Source organism: Lampris incognitus, chromosome 1 (genome assembly GCF_029633865.1).
Source record: "Lampris incognitus isolate fLamInc1 chromosome 1, fLamInc1.hap2, whole genome shotgun sequence".
NCBI classification, from domain to species: Eukaryota; Metazoa; Chordata; class Actinopteri; order Lampriformes; family Lampridae; genus Lampris; species Lampris incognitus.
In genome coordinates, this window is record NC_079211.1 from 34,552,829 (window position 1) to 34,570,329 (window position 17,501).

At 46.9% G+C, this 17,501-nt stretch overlaps 1 protein-coding gene across 1 annotated transcript in view; it reads right to left on the reverse strand.

Annotated features, from left to right (window-relative positions):
* The window catches only part of enox2 (ecto-NOX disulfide-thiol exchanger 2), a 394,667-nt gene that overhangs the window by 325,901 nt on the left and 51,265 nt on the right, over positions 1-17,501 (reverse strand). The window contains exon 2 of the mRNA XM_056276028.1: positions 5,813-5,907. The gene's annotated coding sequence lies outside the window, so the exon portion shown is untranslated. The remainder of the gene's footprint in view (positions 1-5,812; positions 5,908-17,501) is intronic.

A 17,501-nucleotide genomic window follows, 5' to 3' on the forward strand; every position in this document is an offset into this window, starting at 1 on the left:
GGGGGAGGCCGTGGGGCATCACGTTTTCAGACGGGAGTGATGACGCCTTTGGGGCTGTTCTGTATCTGAGGTGGGAGACGTCCACAGGGGTGGACATCCGCCTTGTTGAGTCAAAGGCCAAGCTGGCGCCCCTTGACCAGAAGGGCGACGTGGTCAAAGCAGAGATCTGCGGCGCTGTCTTCGCTGCCAGGCTGAGAGGGTTATGGGAGAGGCAGGGTCGACTTGAGGTGGAGAGATGGTTCCACTTCGTAGACAGCCAGACTATCTTGGGAGCTATCCAGAGGGAGAGTTACGGGTATCAGACGTTCTTCGCGAACAGGGTCGGGGAAATTCAGAAGGCTGGGCTTGTAGCTGACTGGTGGTGGATCCCAGGAGATCTGAACGTCGCCGACCTTGTCACCCGAGGAGGTCCTCCAGAAGTTCTGGGTGAGGGCTCCATGTGGCAAAAGGGTCCTGAGTTCCTAGTGAGGCCGGTAGAAGAGTGGCCCATGAAGTCCGCGGCGGAGGTGGCGGCCAGCGCCAGAGAGGCTGTAAGTAAGCTCCAGCGGAGGGCATTCACAGCGGCTCTCACTCGAGCCCAGTGGAAGAAGACGGCAAGTCCTGCCCAAGGGCCTCTGGATGGGGCTGACGAGGCTCCTGTGCACATGGTGAAGGAGGAAGAGTCGACCTCCGCTGAGATTGAAAGCAAGGAGAGGCTCTGGGGCGCGGCTATCGTTGATCTGGTTGAACCTGAAAAGTTCAGTAGCTTGGCCAAGCTCTGTGGGGTGATCGGTTGGGTTCGCCGCGCTGTTAAGAGATGGCTGATTCGCGGGAGAGCCATGGAGAGAGCAGAGTGGGAGGCTAAGCACTTGAGAGAGAAGGTGGGCAAGCCAGTTCTCGACGTGGGGGAGGTCAGAGCTGCCTTTTGGAACCTATGCTTGGCAGCCCAAGAGGGGGTAGCTTTCCCTGAGTCTACATTGAACAGGCTTGTAGTCGTCAGAGAAGAGATGTCAGGGCTACTGTTGTGCTATGGAAGGGTCCAGACCACAGGAGAGACAGGAGTGCCGCTGGTTCCGTATGGAGCATGGATGAGCACCCTGCTGGCACGAGAGGCCCATGGAGCAAACCATGAAGGGGTGACTGGCACCCTGTTTCAGATGAGGAAAAAGGCTTGGGTGGTTCAGGCTCAGCGAGTAGCTTGGAAGATCGTTGACTCCTGTGTCCCCTGCCGGAAGACCAGAGCAGAGATGTGCCAGCAGGTCATGAGCGACCTTCCCTCTGAGCAGACCAAGCCAGCTGCTCCATTTCAGTTTACAACCCTAGATCTGTTTGGCCCATACACGATCAGGGATGTGGTAAAGAGGAGATCTAGGTTAAAGGTCTGGGGTGTGGTGTTCTCTTGTATGGCCTCTAGGGCCCTACATGCTGATATGGTGGAGAGCCTGTCCACGGAGGGCTTCTTGGGCACTTACCAGCGGTTCACTGCTCTCAGAGGGCACCCGAAGAAGGTCTGGTCTGACCAGGGTGCGAACTTTGTTGGAGCTCGACCGGCGCTGAAGGAGCTCTATGAGTTCCTGGGGAATGTTGACAAGGAAGAAGTAAGAGGAAAAGCCGCCAGGCAAGGAACAGAATGGATTTGGGTTCTCCACCCAGCTGACTCGCCTCACAGGAATGGCGCAGCGGAAGCAGCAGTCCGCATACTCAAGAGGGCACTGAGCAACGTTGGGAGTGACGGAAACCTCACGGGGCTGGAGTTTCAAACTCTGCTCTACCTGGCAGCCAACTTGTCAAATGAGAGGCCGATCGGCGCCAGACTACAGATCCGAGACGACGCGGTGGAGGTGGTTACGCCCAACACTCTGCTGTTGGGAAGAGCTGGACCCACAGGGGACACGCGGGGCTTTGAGTTTCAGAACTATCCATTTGTGAGGTTGAGAGCAGTCCAGGCTGAAGTAAACAGATTCTGGCTGCGGTGGAGCCAGCTAGCTGGGCCAGGCCTGTTCATCAGGCCTAAGTGGCATAGAAAGGCTCGCAACGTCGCAGTGGGGGATTTGGTTTGGCTAGCTGATCAGAACGCTCTGAGGGGTCAGTTTAGGCTGGGTCGAGTCCTGGAGGTGACCGCCGATGAGAAAGGGGTCGTTCGTGATGTCAAAGTGAGAACGTGCCCCAGCTGTCCAGTGGTTACAGGCAAGCGTCCAGAGGAGAAGAACGACGGCGGCCGGAGGTTCTCCACGGTGCTCAGCAGAGACGTTCGAAGGCTCGTGGTGCTCCTGCCTGTGGAGGAGCAGGAAGGGCTGGGGAGTGAGCGGTCCCAGGACGGCGGCCATGCCTCTCCTGGAGGACCTGGCTCCGGGGTCGTGAGAGGTCAGGAGAGCATTCGACTCCGTGACTCTGGCTGTGCCTCTTCGGGGGCCCTGTATGAAGATCAGCAACGAGCGACCCTGTGATGCTGGCCGTGCCTCTTCGGGGGGACCTGGCTCCGGGGTCGTTAAAGGCTTAAAGAAGAAATTGAAGAGTTGACCGGAGAAACACCACCAAAGAGAAAGTGATGATTATTAGTGTGGTCTCCTTAGGTCTAGAGTCCAGTAGACCAAGTGGGAGGTGTGTTACTTTCTATGGGGTGGTTGGATTTGAGTTGTGTTTAGTCAGAGATTTTTGTTTAGTGTAAGTACAAACTTGTGAAAGTTATTTCGTTTACATGTAGTTAAATTGTAACATTGTTTGAATTGTTAGTTACATAAGTGAATCTGAGTATTGATAATAATAATGAGATTTATTCCAGTTCCGATTGTATGTGATTTCTGTGTGCTTGATAAGGACTTTTATTGCGAAATTCTATTGGCGAGAAATGCGTGCATCCGGGGTCTCAGTTAGGGAGCTGCTGTGATTGGCTGATTTACGTTCTGGGGGTGACGTCAAGAAAGTTAATACAGCTTCAGAGCGGGGACTCTTTAGTATGACGGGACGAGGACGGACTGGTGAGTGATTGCAAGAGTGAGTGAGTTATATTGTGTGTTAGCTTTGAGTTGAGGGTACTTGAATGATGTATGTTTGTATTTTGTGTGTTTTCTTTTTCAAGGTTCGTAACCTGTTGGTTAAAAATAAAGAAATTTTCGACCATTGAGTGACGTCCTGTTCATCCTCGCCTCAGCTGCGGGGCTTGTTTGAGAGTTAGCAGCACAGTGAATACATATTTCAAGAAGAAGGAAGATGACAGGGTAACATATAAGAGTGGAGGAAAGTGCACACAGGTGGCGTATATCTTATGTAGAAGGCGTGATCTGAAAGGGATTGGAGACTGCAAGGTGGTGACAGGGGAGAACATAGCTAGGCAGCATCAGATGGTGGTCTGCAGGATGACTTTGGAGACCAAGAAGAAGAAGCGAGTGAAGGCAGAGCCAAAGATCAAATGGTGGAAGTTGAAGAAGGAAGACTGTTGTGTGGAGTTCAGGGAGGAGTTAAGACAGGTACTGGGTGGTAGTAAAGAGTTGCCAGATGGCTGGGCAACCACTGTAGAAATTGAGGGAGACAGCTAGGAAGACTACTTGGTGTGTCATCAGGACAGAGGAAGGAAGACAAGGAGACTTGGTGGTGGAATGAGGAAGTACAGCAAATTATACAGAGGAAGAGGCTGGCAAAGAAGAAGTGGGATAGTCAGAGAGATGAAGAAAGTAGACAGGGGTACAAGGGGGTGCAGCGTAAAGCGAAGCAAAAGGTGGCAAAGGCAAAGGAAAAGGCGAATGGTGAGTTGTATGAAAGGTTAGACACTAAGGAAGGAGAAAAGGACTTGTACTGATTGGCTAGACAGAGGGACCGAGCTGGGAAGGATGTGCAGCAGGTTAGGGTGACCAAGGATAGAGATGTAAATGTGCTGACAAGCAAGGAGAGTGTGCTGAGAAGGTGGAAGGAGTATTTTGAGGGGCTGATGATTGAAGAAGATGAGAGCGAGAGAAGGTTGGATGATGTGGAGATAGTGAATCAATAAGTATGGTGGATTAGTAAGGAGGAAGTGAGGGCAGCTATGAAGAGGATGAAGAGTGGAAAGGCAATTGGTCCTGATGACATACCTGTGGAGGCATGGAGATGTTTAGGAGAGATGGCAGTGGAGTTTTTAACTAGATTGTTTAACACAATCTGGAAAGTGAGAGGATGCCTGAGGAATGGAGAAGAAGCATACTGGTACCGATTTTCAAGAATAAGGGCGATGTGCAGAACTGTAGCAACTACAGCAGTATAAAGTTGATCAGCCACAGCTTGAAGATATGGGAAAGAGTAATAGAAGCTAGGTTAAGAGAAGAGGTGATGATTAGCGAGCAGCAGTATGGTTTCATGCCATGAAAGAGCACCACAGATGTGATGTTTGCTTTGAGAATGTTGACTGAGAAGAATAGAGAAGGTCAGAAGGAGTTACATTGTTTCTTTGTAGATTTAGAGAAAGCATATGACAGGGTGCCAAGAGAGGAGGTGTGGTATTGTATGAGGAAGTCAGGAGTTGCAGTGAAGTATGTAGGAGTAGTGCAGGACATGTATGAGGTAAGTGTGACAATGGTGAGGTGTGCGGTTGGAATGAAAGATGGGTTCAAGGTGGAGGTGGGATTACATCAAGGATAGGCTCTGAGCCCTTTCTTGTTTGCAATGGTGATGGACAGGTTGACGGATCAGATCAGGCAGGAGTCTCCGTAGACTATTATGTTTGCGGATTGTGATCTGTAGCGAGAGTAGGGTGCAGGTTGAGGAGAGCCTGGAGAGGTGGAGGTATGTACTGGAAAGAAGAGGAATGAAAGTAAGTAGGAGCAAGACGAAATACCCATGAATGAGAAGGAGGAAAGTGGAATGGTGAGGATGCAAAGAGCACAGGTGACAAAGGCGTATGAGTTTAAATACTTGGGGTCAACTGTCCAAAGAAACGAGGAGTACAGAAGAGAGGTGAAGAAGAGAGTGCAGGCAGGGTGGAGTGAGGGTGGAGAGGAGTGTCAGGAGTGCTTTGCAACAGAAGGGTACCAGCAAGAGTTAAAGGTAAGGTTTACAAGATGGTTGTGAGACCAGCTATGTTATATGGTTTGGAGACAGTGGCACTAACGAAATGAGAGGAGGGGGAGCTGGAGGTGGCAGAGTTGAAGATGCTAAGATTTTCATTGGGAGTGATGAAGAAGGACAGAATTAGGAACGATTATATTAGAGGGACAGCTCAGGTTTGACAGTTTGGGGACAAAGAAGGAAAGGCAAGATTGAGATGGCTTGGACATGTGTGGAGGAGAGATGCTGGGTATATTGGGAGAAGTTATTAGGAGAAGTCACATTGGGCGGCACGGTGGCACAGTGGTTAGGGAAGCGGAAAAGAGGAAGGCCAAAGAGGAGGTTTTATGGATGTGGTGAGGGAGGACATGCAGGTGGCTGGTGTGACAGAGGAAGATGCAGAGGACAGGAAGAAATGGAAACGGATGATCCGCTGTGGTGACCCCTAATGGGAGCAGCCGAAAAGTTGTAATAGTAGTACTAGCACTAGTAGGTTGTATATAAGAATCAATGTTACTTTACTTGACACATTATGAGGAAACATTCAGATGTATTGTACACAATGAATAAATCACCAAAAATTACGGAAAAAAGTGTTTTCAATTTTTGGCTGCTGGGCCGGTGAAAATATACAAGGGGCCAGTAAAACTTGGATCTACTGGCCAAGTGGGCCAGTGGGGAAAAACTATTACATTGGACACTGGCTCATAGTAGAGGGAGGTCAGTGCAAGTTCAAACCATTTTTGAGGATAATAGGTCAGTGCCTTGCTTGAGGCAACTTTTAACAGGATGGGCATGGATGCTGTCGGGATCTTACCTGCAACCTCCAAGTCATGGAACGGTTTCTCTGAGCAGAGGGCCACCCTGTTGCCATAAAGAGGACATTTTTACTGCTTAGCCTCTTCTTGAAACCTGCAGATATAAAAAGTAAAATGCATGGATTAGAATGCCAAGACATACCATTCTTTTTTTTTTTTCATTTTGCAATCCAGTCCAGATGTATACAGAAAGTGGGGTAATGATCAAAAGTCTTAAAATGACACAAATTAATACACTAGGATATTTCATGAAGCATCCACAGAGGCACAGCACCATGAAAGCATTAAAAAGAGATGTTACTGTTATTCCAGTAGGGGATACCCTACATAATTGGCACACAAATGTTCGTCTTTGTGTAACACAATGAGCAGCTTAACAAATTAAACAAATCAAACCAGTGTTGTTACCAAACGGGTATTTTCAGGCCAAAAGGCTAATGGTGAGCAGACTGTATGACTTACCCCTGAACACAGTGGGCATACTGATAGTAAACAAAATTCCCTTGCCTTACTGTTTTATTCATTTATCCCACTGATTTTATGTAGCTCTTTTAGAACTCCTTTGTTTCTGTTCAAACTCACATTAGCCAACTCATACTGTTAGTGTTCATTACTTCATGTAAGTTAAACATGGAAATTGGTTCACGGGCCAGGAATGAAATCTGCAGGCTATTATATTGTTTTTTCCCCTCACATCTTGATTTTTTTTTTTGCAATCATATCAAATGGTTAAATAATAAAGTTTTCCAAAGTAAGGCGTTTGAACTCCAAAAACATTATTTATTTAATCTGAATAAATATAAACAAAGAGAAAAATAGCAATCACAAAATTGCATTGACTGATCCCCATACATTTGAATGAGGGTGAAATCTTCTAAGGGCAGTCACCACCCTCACAGGGCGAGTGGAAACAATACGATTGAACATATTGCCAAGGCTGCTCTTTATGTTCCAATCTCTACCCTTAGAGGTCCCCATTTCTACATTTAAAAACGATTAACAAATGGCTATCTAAATTTACATTACAACACAAAAGACAGAATTAAATCTAAAAGAATTATATGCTCAAAAGAAAATTGGGGCCTAGATTTACCTAACCTGGAAAAATATTATTGGCCAACCCAGCTCAGATCAATGTTTGCATGGATATCTCAAGATAAAGATACCATATAGGTTGGGAAGGAACAGAGTGACTGCTCAAATTTGCCCTTAAACACAATCTCATTCATGAATCAAGATACATGGAAAGTAAATGAAATTAGTAACCAATGGGTAAAAAACACTTTAAAAATATGGTCATACATGAGAAAGAAGTTAAGACTCCCCATGTCAATATCCAGCGCAATAAGGATTGCACAAAATATCGACTTTCCTTCATCTAAGTTAAAAGCAGAGGTTCAAGAAATGGGAAGAAAAAGGTTCAATCATGTTGGGTCAGTTATTTGAAGGAGGAGACCTGATGTCCTTTGAACAGCTTCAGCATAAACACAACCTCCCAGCCCAGGACTTTTTTTTTAAGTACCTACAGCTGAGACATTACTTAGAGAAACACAAAAAATGGTACAAACTATGTACTTCACCATCCAATATAGAATGTTTCTTTATCTTAACAATTAAAGGGAATATAAAAAGAAGATGATATAGCACATATATAAGATTTTACATGAAGAACTAATCAACAGTTTGGATATCAATGAAAAATGGGAAGTGAACGCCATAATTTTAGATAAAAACTGGGAATTATCATGCAAAGAGGGAGATAATATAATAAATCGCCCCATTTGGAAGGATTTTTTTTTATTTCCCACTTTTTCTCCCCAACTGACTCTGCATAACTGTAGTCCACTGACATGTCTGTGAATGTTCTCATTCATCCAGGTCATGGTTATCCAAAGGAGTTGAATCAAGTGCAACTGGACTTGGTATATCCCAAGTCCAGTTGCACTTGATTCAACTCCTTTGGATGTAGTCCACTGACTTCCAGTTTCTACTGCAGCGGTCATACCACTTTCCTGTTTGTTGATGTGTGCTATTGACAATGGCATGTTTTTCACGGTGCCTGCAAGATTTACCATGGATAAATGTCAACGACAAACTTTTCATACGTTTGCTCATAGGTGCAGGTGAAAGTTTGTCGACAATTCTGTGCATGTCGTTGACATTTAGCTATGGTAAATCTTGCAGGCATCATGAAAAATAAGCCATTGTGTAGGATGAAAGAAAGGAGACGAGACCACTTCTCCTTTTGACCACACAGCCATGGGGTTGTTTATGCCACAAAACAAACTTTTATATTCTAAAACCGCGCCCTCACGTCTACCCACAACCCTCCCTGCTAACCCCTGAACCCACCGTCTTAAAGGGACCATCTCTTCCACATGGTGAATACTTAATATCAAAGTAGGTCACCACACACGCCCCTAAGAATTCAACATGACCAAAAAAGAAAAAAAATCAATGTGGCGGGGGACGAATAATGCGGCCAAAGTGGCTCCTCTTGAAGGGTGTAGGGGCAGGGGGGCATCCACGCCGGTGAGCCGGGTCAAGGTTGTCCACTGAAACCCACTGCGGCTTACTGCCCCCGTCCACCACAAAATTCTTTGTCCCCGCCGCCAGGACGTGAAAGGGGCTGTCTTAGCGGGCCGCAGGGGGGTACAGTGGGCATCATGCTGGATGAAGATGTACCCGGCTGACTGCAGGTCCTTGGGGACGTAAGACAGAGAGGCCATGCCACGAAATTGGAACTGGAGTGAAAATGCCGGCGCCGTCCTGGAACACAGCCCGTTGGCGGGCAGCAGACCAGGGTGCCACGCCGTCTGGGAGAAATTCCCCTGGGACCCGCAGTGGCTGGCCATAAACCAGCTGGGCCATTGAGGACTGGAAGTCTTCCTTAGGGGCGGTCCACAGGCTAAGCATGACCCATCGGAGCCGGTCGACCCAGCTGCTGTCTGTGAGGCTGGCCCGAAGAGCGGTCTTCATTGAACGATGAAACTGCTCACATAAACTGTTGCCCTGCGGGTTGTACACCGTGGTGCAGCGGAGCTTCACCCCTAGGCTTTCAGCACTGTAGTAAAGAGCTCAGATGTGAACTGCGGGCCCTGGTCAGAAGTGAGATCAGATGATGCCAAACCGGGCTACCCGGGACCCAATGAATGCCCGGGCCACCTCAGCAGACATGGTGGATGAAAACGGATTAGCCTCCGCCACCTGGTGGTCCTGTCCACCATGGTGAGGAGGTGAGAGAAACCACGGGAGGAGAGAAGGGATCCCACTAGGTCCACATTGACATGGCCGAAATGCCTCCCGGACACCAGGAACGACGGTGAACCTTGGAGCGCTGACACGCCATGCAGGCAGGGCTCGAAATTAACTTTTTTTCCTCAGTGTCCCACAACTGTCCCGAATTCTACTTTGTATTGTCCCGGATATAACCAACAGTGTCCCAAATTTTAATTCTTGTTGTCGCCCCCCCAATTACGCAGAATACATATAATCTGATCCTTTTTTGTCACTTAATCATCACACCATGGACTCTGGTCCACCATATAAGTTCAAAATACTTATTCTTTGTCACGGCCAGAGCGTCCACGGGGTAAGGCATTCATTAGGCAACCCTTACCCGAGGGATAGTGGGTGTAGATCGGTGTAGTGTTCGGGAACTCGTCGTTGTACAGCGACCCCTCTGGCCCACCCGGGCGCCTGCAGCCAAGCAACTGAAAGCATTCGCCCTACGCCTCCTTCGCGGCTTGAAGGTGATGCAATCCATGCGAGGCTTCAGCGTGTAAAATAGCGAGAGCAGCCGACACGAGTTTGAAGGAAGCTGGTGTTACGCCTATCTCCTTCCTGTGGAAACGTGAGCCAGGGGAGTTATTCAACAAGAGTTCCGGCCATATGCCATTGGGTTAATCGGGTGGGATAAGGGGAAAAACTAGAAATAAATGTAAAAAATACTTACTCTTTTATTAAACATATGAATATTAGTTTCGGGAGTCGGCAGTCGTTTCGGGAGTCGGCAGTATTGGGGCTTGCATCAGGGGGCTGTTTATTCAACCACCTCAGCATTTCTTTCTTCTTCTTCTTTTAACTGTCGTTGATGATGGTGTATCGCTCTGGCTCTATGAATGTTGCATTGGCGCGAGTCAAGCAGCAGCCACTGGCAGAGTGGATGACGTAGAATGCATTCTATGATTTGCAAGAACAGGCGATTGACTGCCCTATCGAGGTGCCGCAAGGACGTAAACCTTCTGTAGTTTCGCCGTTCAAACATTTTTATTAAATTATTCAGACGACAAAGTAATGTCTAGATACTCATAATTAATGACTTTGCAAATAACACCTATTTCGAAGTTTACTTTGACATTTTTTTTCACTGTCCCGTAATTGTCCCAGACAAAATATATTTGTGTCCCAGTAGGATTTTTTATGGTCCCCGGGACATCGGAACATCGTTAATTTCGAGCCCTGCATGCAGGTGCCTGCCCAGTCCTTGATGTCCTTCCCGAGGCCATGCCACACGAACTTGGCCCCCACCAACTTCGTTGACGCCTTCACACCTGGGTGTGAAAGGCCATGGATGGCATCAAAAACCAGCCGCCACAAGCCAATGGGCACCATGGGACAGGGCTGACCTGTGGAGATGAACTCGAACAGGCCGAACGGCGTGATTACTAACATCTTCGGAACATCCTGCAGGTGGACCGGCACCTGGTGTTGGCATCCACGTACGAGGTCCACCTTGGAGAAAATGACTGCCCCTGCCAAGTGCATGGAAAAGTCCTGGATATGCGGGACAGTGTAGCGGTCTGGCGTCGTGGCATTGTTGAGGCGGCGATAATGGCCAGATGGGCAGCAGCTGCCGTTAGCCTTTGTGACCATATGCAGGGGGGAGGCCCACGGACTGTCAGAGCAGCGCATGACGCCGAGGCGTTCCATGTTGGCAAACTCCTCCTTGGCGATGGTGAGCTTGGCTGGGTCGAGGCGCCGTGCACGGGCATATACTGGGGGGCCAGTGGTGATGATGTAGTGTTCCACCCAGTGCTTGGTGACTGCTGATGAGAATATGGGTGTTGTGAGGTCTGGAAACTCAGCGAGCAGATGCTGGAATTCATCCCCGGTGGCAAGCATATTGGACAAACCGACGGGACCCACCTCCCCCAGCGCACATGGGTAGGAGCAGAAGGAGACGGTGTCAATCAAGCGGCAGTTTTTAACATCCACCAACAGGCCATAAGCAAGGCTGGATTATGGACCGGGCATGCCGGACGAGTGCCCCGGGGCCCCGGACCACGAGGGGCCCTAGAAGATCAGGAGTATTGTGTTCACGTATAGTAGGGATCCCCAATCATACTCTACAAGAGACGTTTGTTCCAACCCTGTGTCGCAATGCAGGGCCTAAGCTAGTCTCCATTGATGTGGGGGCCCCAAGCTACAGTCTCTATTGATGCAGGGTCCCAAGCTACAAAGTCTCTACTGATGCAGGGCCCCAAGCTACAGTCTCTACTTATGCAGGGCCCCAAGCTACAAAGTCTCTATTGATGCGGGGGCCCCAAGCTAGTCTCTACTGATGCAGGGCCGCAAGATTCATTGTTTCATTGTGTATAGTTAAACAAATGTGCTAGCTAGAATGCCCATACTGAAAACTAATTAAACAGATAGGTTTACTAAAATATGCCCATATTTCACTAAATTATTTGTTCTGAAATTCCTGTTGGTAAGTTGTTGTTAAGTGGGAAGAAGGCTTCGCAATATGTTTGCGATGCTGTGAGCTGCTATTCTCATCTCTGTTTGTTTTGTGATTCAAAACTGTGTTGTACTTTGTAGTCGCCATCTGAATCCCATGCAGATTGGCATAGCGTCGACTGCCATGTTGGGTATTTGCATTAGTTTTACATTTAACAATGTTTAGTATTGTTTGTGTAGCCTATCTGATGGGGCGGGGAGGGGGGCAATGGACGTGCATGCCCCGGGGCCCCCTGGTGGGTTAATCCGGCCACATCCATAAGCGCCCAGGAAATCCGTGCACAGGAGGGGAATGGACACCTTTGCCATCACAAAGTCCCAGGCGAACTGCTGACCTACAAAAACCACCTCTACATACCTCGTGCCATAGGTGCCGACGGGGGTGCCTTTGATATTGTCCATGGGGGGGCGAATCCGCCGGCTGTCGCGTCCACTGCTGTCACAGGCAGGATGCTCTGCTGCGCGCCTGAATCAACTAGCAACCGCCGGCCGGAGATGGTGTCTTGAATAAACAGCAGCCTGCCTTCCTGGCCAATGCTCAGCGCTACTACTGAGCGCTGGCCCTGGCTTTCCCCGCCCCGCTGGAAGCGCATGGTGCACGACATAGCTTGGCTTTTACATCAAACCTAGCATGGTGGAAGCACAGTCCCCCTGAGTCCTGCTGCCGACGAGAAACTGTTGCCGCTGCGACGCCCGCAACCTCAACCGGTGGTGGTGGAAGAGCGTGGGCAGGGAGCAGAGCGGCCGCATACTGCTGATTTTCGGCTGGCCAGAAAAATCCTGTCTGCCTCCGCGGCCAGCTCCCGGAAGTTGTTGGTGGTGGACAACTTGGAGCTAGCCAAGACAGCACGGATGTGCGAGGGAAGCTGACGGAGGAACAGCTGGCCGAGAGGGAAGGGGAGCTGACTGAGGAACAGCTGGCCGAAAAGGAAGGCGGGGTCGCATGAACCCAGCAGAGCCATTTTTGTCCATTAGCTCCGATGGCTTGCCGTCTCCCAAGCCTTGGAGCGAAAACAACCAAGTCCGCCCGCTCCACCTCTGCTAGCTCCAAAGTCTGCAGCAAGTGTCTCTTAGTTGTTGCGTACTTAGCCACGGGCGGCGGCGCTTGCAGCAGGCCCAATATTCGTGACGTCGTAGATGTTCCGTGTGCCGCCACGACGAAGTAGTACTTGGTCTAATCCACGGTGACGTTCCTAATCACGAACTGCGCTTCGATGAGCGAACGATGCTGTCGCAGCCATTTCCCAGAAGTCGGGCAGTTTGGGTGAGACGGCGTTAGCCACTGCCGCTGCACTGGTTGCTTCATCTTCCATGGCTCACGTCGGGGTCACCAGTGTGGACAATGAAAGAAAGGAGACGAGACCGCTTCTCCTTTTGACCACACAGCCGTGAGGTCGTTTATTCCACAAAACAAACTTTTATATTCTAAAACCACACACTCAAGTCTACCCACAATCCCCCATGCTAACCCCTGAACCCACTGTCTTAAAGGGACCGTCTCTTCCACATGGTGAATACTTAACAGGTCACTACACCATTGACAATAGCGCGCGCCAACAAACAGAAAACTGGTATGACCGCTGCAGTAGAAACAGAAGTCAGTGGACTAGTTATGCACAGTCTTCCGAGCCATCCCGGTCGCTGCTCCACCCACTCTGCCGAGCCGGGGACGGCTGTAGACGTGCTTTCTCCGATACACATGGAGTCGCAAGCCGCTTCTTTTCACTTGACAGTGAGGAGTTTCGCCAGGGAGATGTAACACGTGGGACGATCATGCTATTCCCCCTCCCCCCGAACAGGCGCCCCGACCAACCAGAGGAGGCGCTAGTGCCGTGTCCAGGCCACATAGCCACATCCGTCTTCCCACCCGCAGAGACACGGCCAGTTGTGTCTGTAAGGACACCCGACCAAGCCGGCGGTAACACAGGGATTCGATCGGGCAATCCCCGTGTTGATAGGCAACGGAATAGACCCCTAGGCTACCTGGAAGCCCCTCGATTTGGAAGGAATTTGAATGGAAAGTTAAGATGAGATTTTTTTCAGGTCTCCTCTTGTCACTTCAAAATCTGGTGACACCTTGGATCAGTGTTGGAGGGGCTGTGGCCTGGGGGGAGAACACACACACACACACACACATTTTGAGACTGTCCAAAATTATTGGAATATTGGCAAAACATACGCACGCGCGCACACACATTTTGGGACTGTCCAACATTATCGGAATATTAGCAAAACATACAAAATGAAATTAAAAACATTTAAGATACAGAACTGCCCTCAGAACCATCTCGCTTTTTATTAAGAATATTATTAATATTCTTAATCCACTCCACTAATATTACTATTATTAATATTAGTGGATGCTTGCATGCATGCTTTGCAGCCAGTATCATTTATTATGCTTTTGTCACTTTGTGTTTTCTAAGATACTGGCTAAATTTGAAATTGAAGTTTCCTCAGTGTTTTCCAGAACATTGAACCGTATTTAAAACGACCTTATCTTTGCAGTAAGTGACACTCTTCGACAGAACATTCAAGACGAGGTAAATGCAGCCCCTTTCGTGTCTGTACAAGCTGATGGGACCACTGACACAACCAACAAAGCGCAGCTATTTGTTGTATTGCAGTATGTCTGCCAAAATGGAGTTAAAGAGGCATTTTTGGGATTTAGTGATGTCAGTAAGGACCAGAGAGCTACTGTGGTGGCAGAACATGTCTTGGGCATTTTAGTTGCTTACAATTGCAAGGAAAAGCTAGTTGCACAGATGTATGATGGAGCCGCAGTGACGGCATCAGAGCTTGGTGGTGACTGTACCAGAAGCAACCAAATTGATGTGCCTCGTCCTGACGCTTCCAGCTACCACGGCCTCAGTGGAGAGGTCTTTCTCTGCTTTGAAAAGAATCAAGACCTACAGCCGAAACAGGACTGGAGAAGAGCGGCTGTCATCCTTGGCCCTCATTTCAATATAATCCGAATGACTGGTGAGACTACAGAAGAACCAAGAAAAATTCTACAATGACGTCACGGAGAGATTCGTGGAGAAAGGCGAATAGACTTCATCTTGAAGTGAAGGTAAGCCATTGATTTTGCACTTTTATGCTCGTGGCAGTGTTAAATTCATCTGTAAACGTGTTTTTCATGTAGTGTGGCTGCGTTAACAAGTTAACATAGAAATATGATATTCAATTTGATTTTATTCTCAAAATTTTGACTTTTTATAGAATGCTGTCCTGCATCAAACAACCATCGCTGAAACACCTTCTCTATCAGCTGCACACACTCATTATTTCACATTCTTATTATCAATAGCTCTTTATACAATTATCTTGTAGATATGTTTTAATTCAAGTTTCATTGTTAATTTTTACAAATCTATACAAGGTTTGCATTGATATTTATTGTTCATTTTTACAAATCTATACAAATGTAGAGTTCACAATGGTATGGAACTGTTTGTGTAGTTGAACTGAAGTGTTTAGTAATGGATTTTACAAATCTATACAACATTTGAGTTGATATTTATTGTTCATTTTTAGATCTCTAGTTGTGTTGATATTTATTGTTCATTTTTACAAACCTATACAAAGGTATGCCACTGTTCTTACATTCACGTGCTTTTGCAATTGTGTAGCTTAACTGAAGTGTCTAGCTGCAGTGGATGCTTGCATGCATGCTTTGCAGCCAGTATCATTTATTATGCTTTTGTAACTTTGTGTTTTCTAAGATACTGGGTAAATGTGAAATTGAATACTGTGAATGACATGAGTACATGGGTCATATATGGCTCCCCAAAGTCACACTTTTTTTTTAACTTGTAGTTTTTCTGTTTTTTTTTCAGGCTTGCTCAAGGCATCCTGCCACATTTTCTTGCCATTGATTGACAATTCATCTCTCACTAATACATCAAAAACAGCTCTGAAAGTTGTCAACCATTCTGAAGTTTACAGATTTGTGCAAGTCATCTCAGTTTGTCTTCCATTTCTACAAATCAGTGCAATTACTCATAAATAATATTTACTGTTCACTTTCACTATACAATTTTTGTGATTATGTTGTTTCACTTTTTAAAATGTTTACAAGTTTTTATATTATGTAGTTGAAATGGACTGGGATCTAACTGCACAGGAGAAGCATTAATGATGGGATACATATGTTTACCTTCTCACCATTTGTCACCTAATATGCTGATGTCACTTTGTATCTTATAAGTTTGCTTCTAAATCGTTTTGGGTAAAAGCATGCCCTAAGTGACTCACTGCTATTTGCACATGTATTGCCCCAAAATTTGTGTTTTTAATTGATCTATAGGTGACCTCAATACATATGACCTCAACCTTCTGTCACCTCAGCACCCAGTTTATTTGCATGAGTTCACTCTCAGTTCTGCTATCAGTCATTTTATTATACATCATAATACTGGAAATGAATTAATGAAATTTTAAATAATTTAAATGCATGTATTTGTATATTTTACATATATTAAATTACATATGTTTACCACAAATGTTGTTTCTTTGTGTTGTGTTTGTGTTCTTTTCAGGTAATGTTTCAACAATATTTACAAATAATATCTCATAACTGCTGTTTGTAGTGACCACAATGAAATCCACAGTGGTTTGGGAGCTCTAAGGAAAGGCAATGGCAAAAACCATATAAAACAAGAGGAATGTACTTTATATATACTTTGACAATATTTTTGTTTAAGTTTTCATTTGGAATGTAGTTCAGCCAGGGGGGCACAATATTATAGAATTCTGTGGTAGCTGGAAGAATTAAGAAGGATGATTGTTATAAAACATTAGAGAGCACAAAAGGATGTAATTTGGATTTGTGAATGCCCACTGCCTACTCAGCCACTGACCTCACCGCACGTCACTGCCAGACTCAGGCGAGAATAGCAATCAGGATATCATGAAAGTCATAATGTCCTTGAAAAGAGGACTCTATAAGAAAATTGATGTGATGAAAGCAACAATTATTGATATAAAAAAGCAGGTACAGGACTGCACAGGGCACATTCGCATGGAGAACAATGGATTTCTGACACTGAAGACAATGTTAATGGGCTAATATCCAAAGTCAGCAGATTGAAAAGCACGGTTAAAACTCTTACCAACAAAGTGGAAGACTTGGAATGCAGAAGCCGACAGAGCAACACAAGACTGTTTGGCCTACCAGAGAAGGTAGAGGGCCAGGATACAATTACATTCCTAGAAAAGTGGTTACCAAAAGCTCTGGGACTGGAACCACGGGAGGTCTTGGTAACTGAGCGGCTTCAAAGAATCGGCACCTCGCCAAACAATGACTCGCACAAGACACGTCCGAAAACAATTACTATGAAGTTGTTGAACTTTAAAGACAGGGAGTGAGTATTGAAGGCAGCCAGAACCAAAGGAAAAGTCCGGTACAATAATGAACAAGTCCATTTTCACCTGGACCTCTTTGCTGGTGTACACAGGATGTAGCATGGCTATGATGAGGTGTGTGTGAAAGAAGTTGCGAGACAAGGGTGTCATAAGCACAGAATCATCTTTCCAGCACGGCTCCTGGTGATGCACGCTGAGAGGTCTCTCACTTCCCAAATTCTGGCTGAAGTGGACAAGTCTGTCCAGTCTTTTATCGAGGCAGACCTGACGATGGAATGCTCTGTCAGGGAAGTGTAGCGGCAATTCGCGTCTTAAGCTATGACGTAGGCACGTCCCTGTTGCGTAGGCGCGCGCGCGCGAATTTGCTTCCGGCTCCATCGACTTGTTGACAATATGCCTCACTGCTGTGTCCCCCTTTGTTTAAATCGATCAGAGAGTAAAACTGAGACCAAACTGTCTTTCTATCGCTTTCCTCCGAAAGACAAAGATAAGAAGAGGTGGCTGCAGTTAATACGGTAAGTTGCTATTGAAGAAATGCATTGAAAATCGAAGTTTGGCGCCGACTTTTGTGCTAAGTGCAGA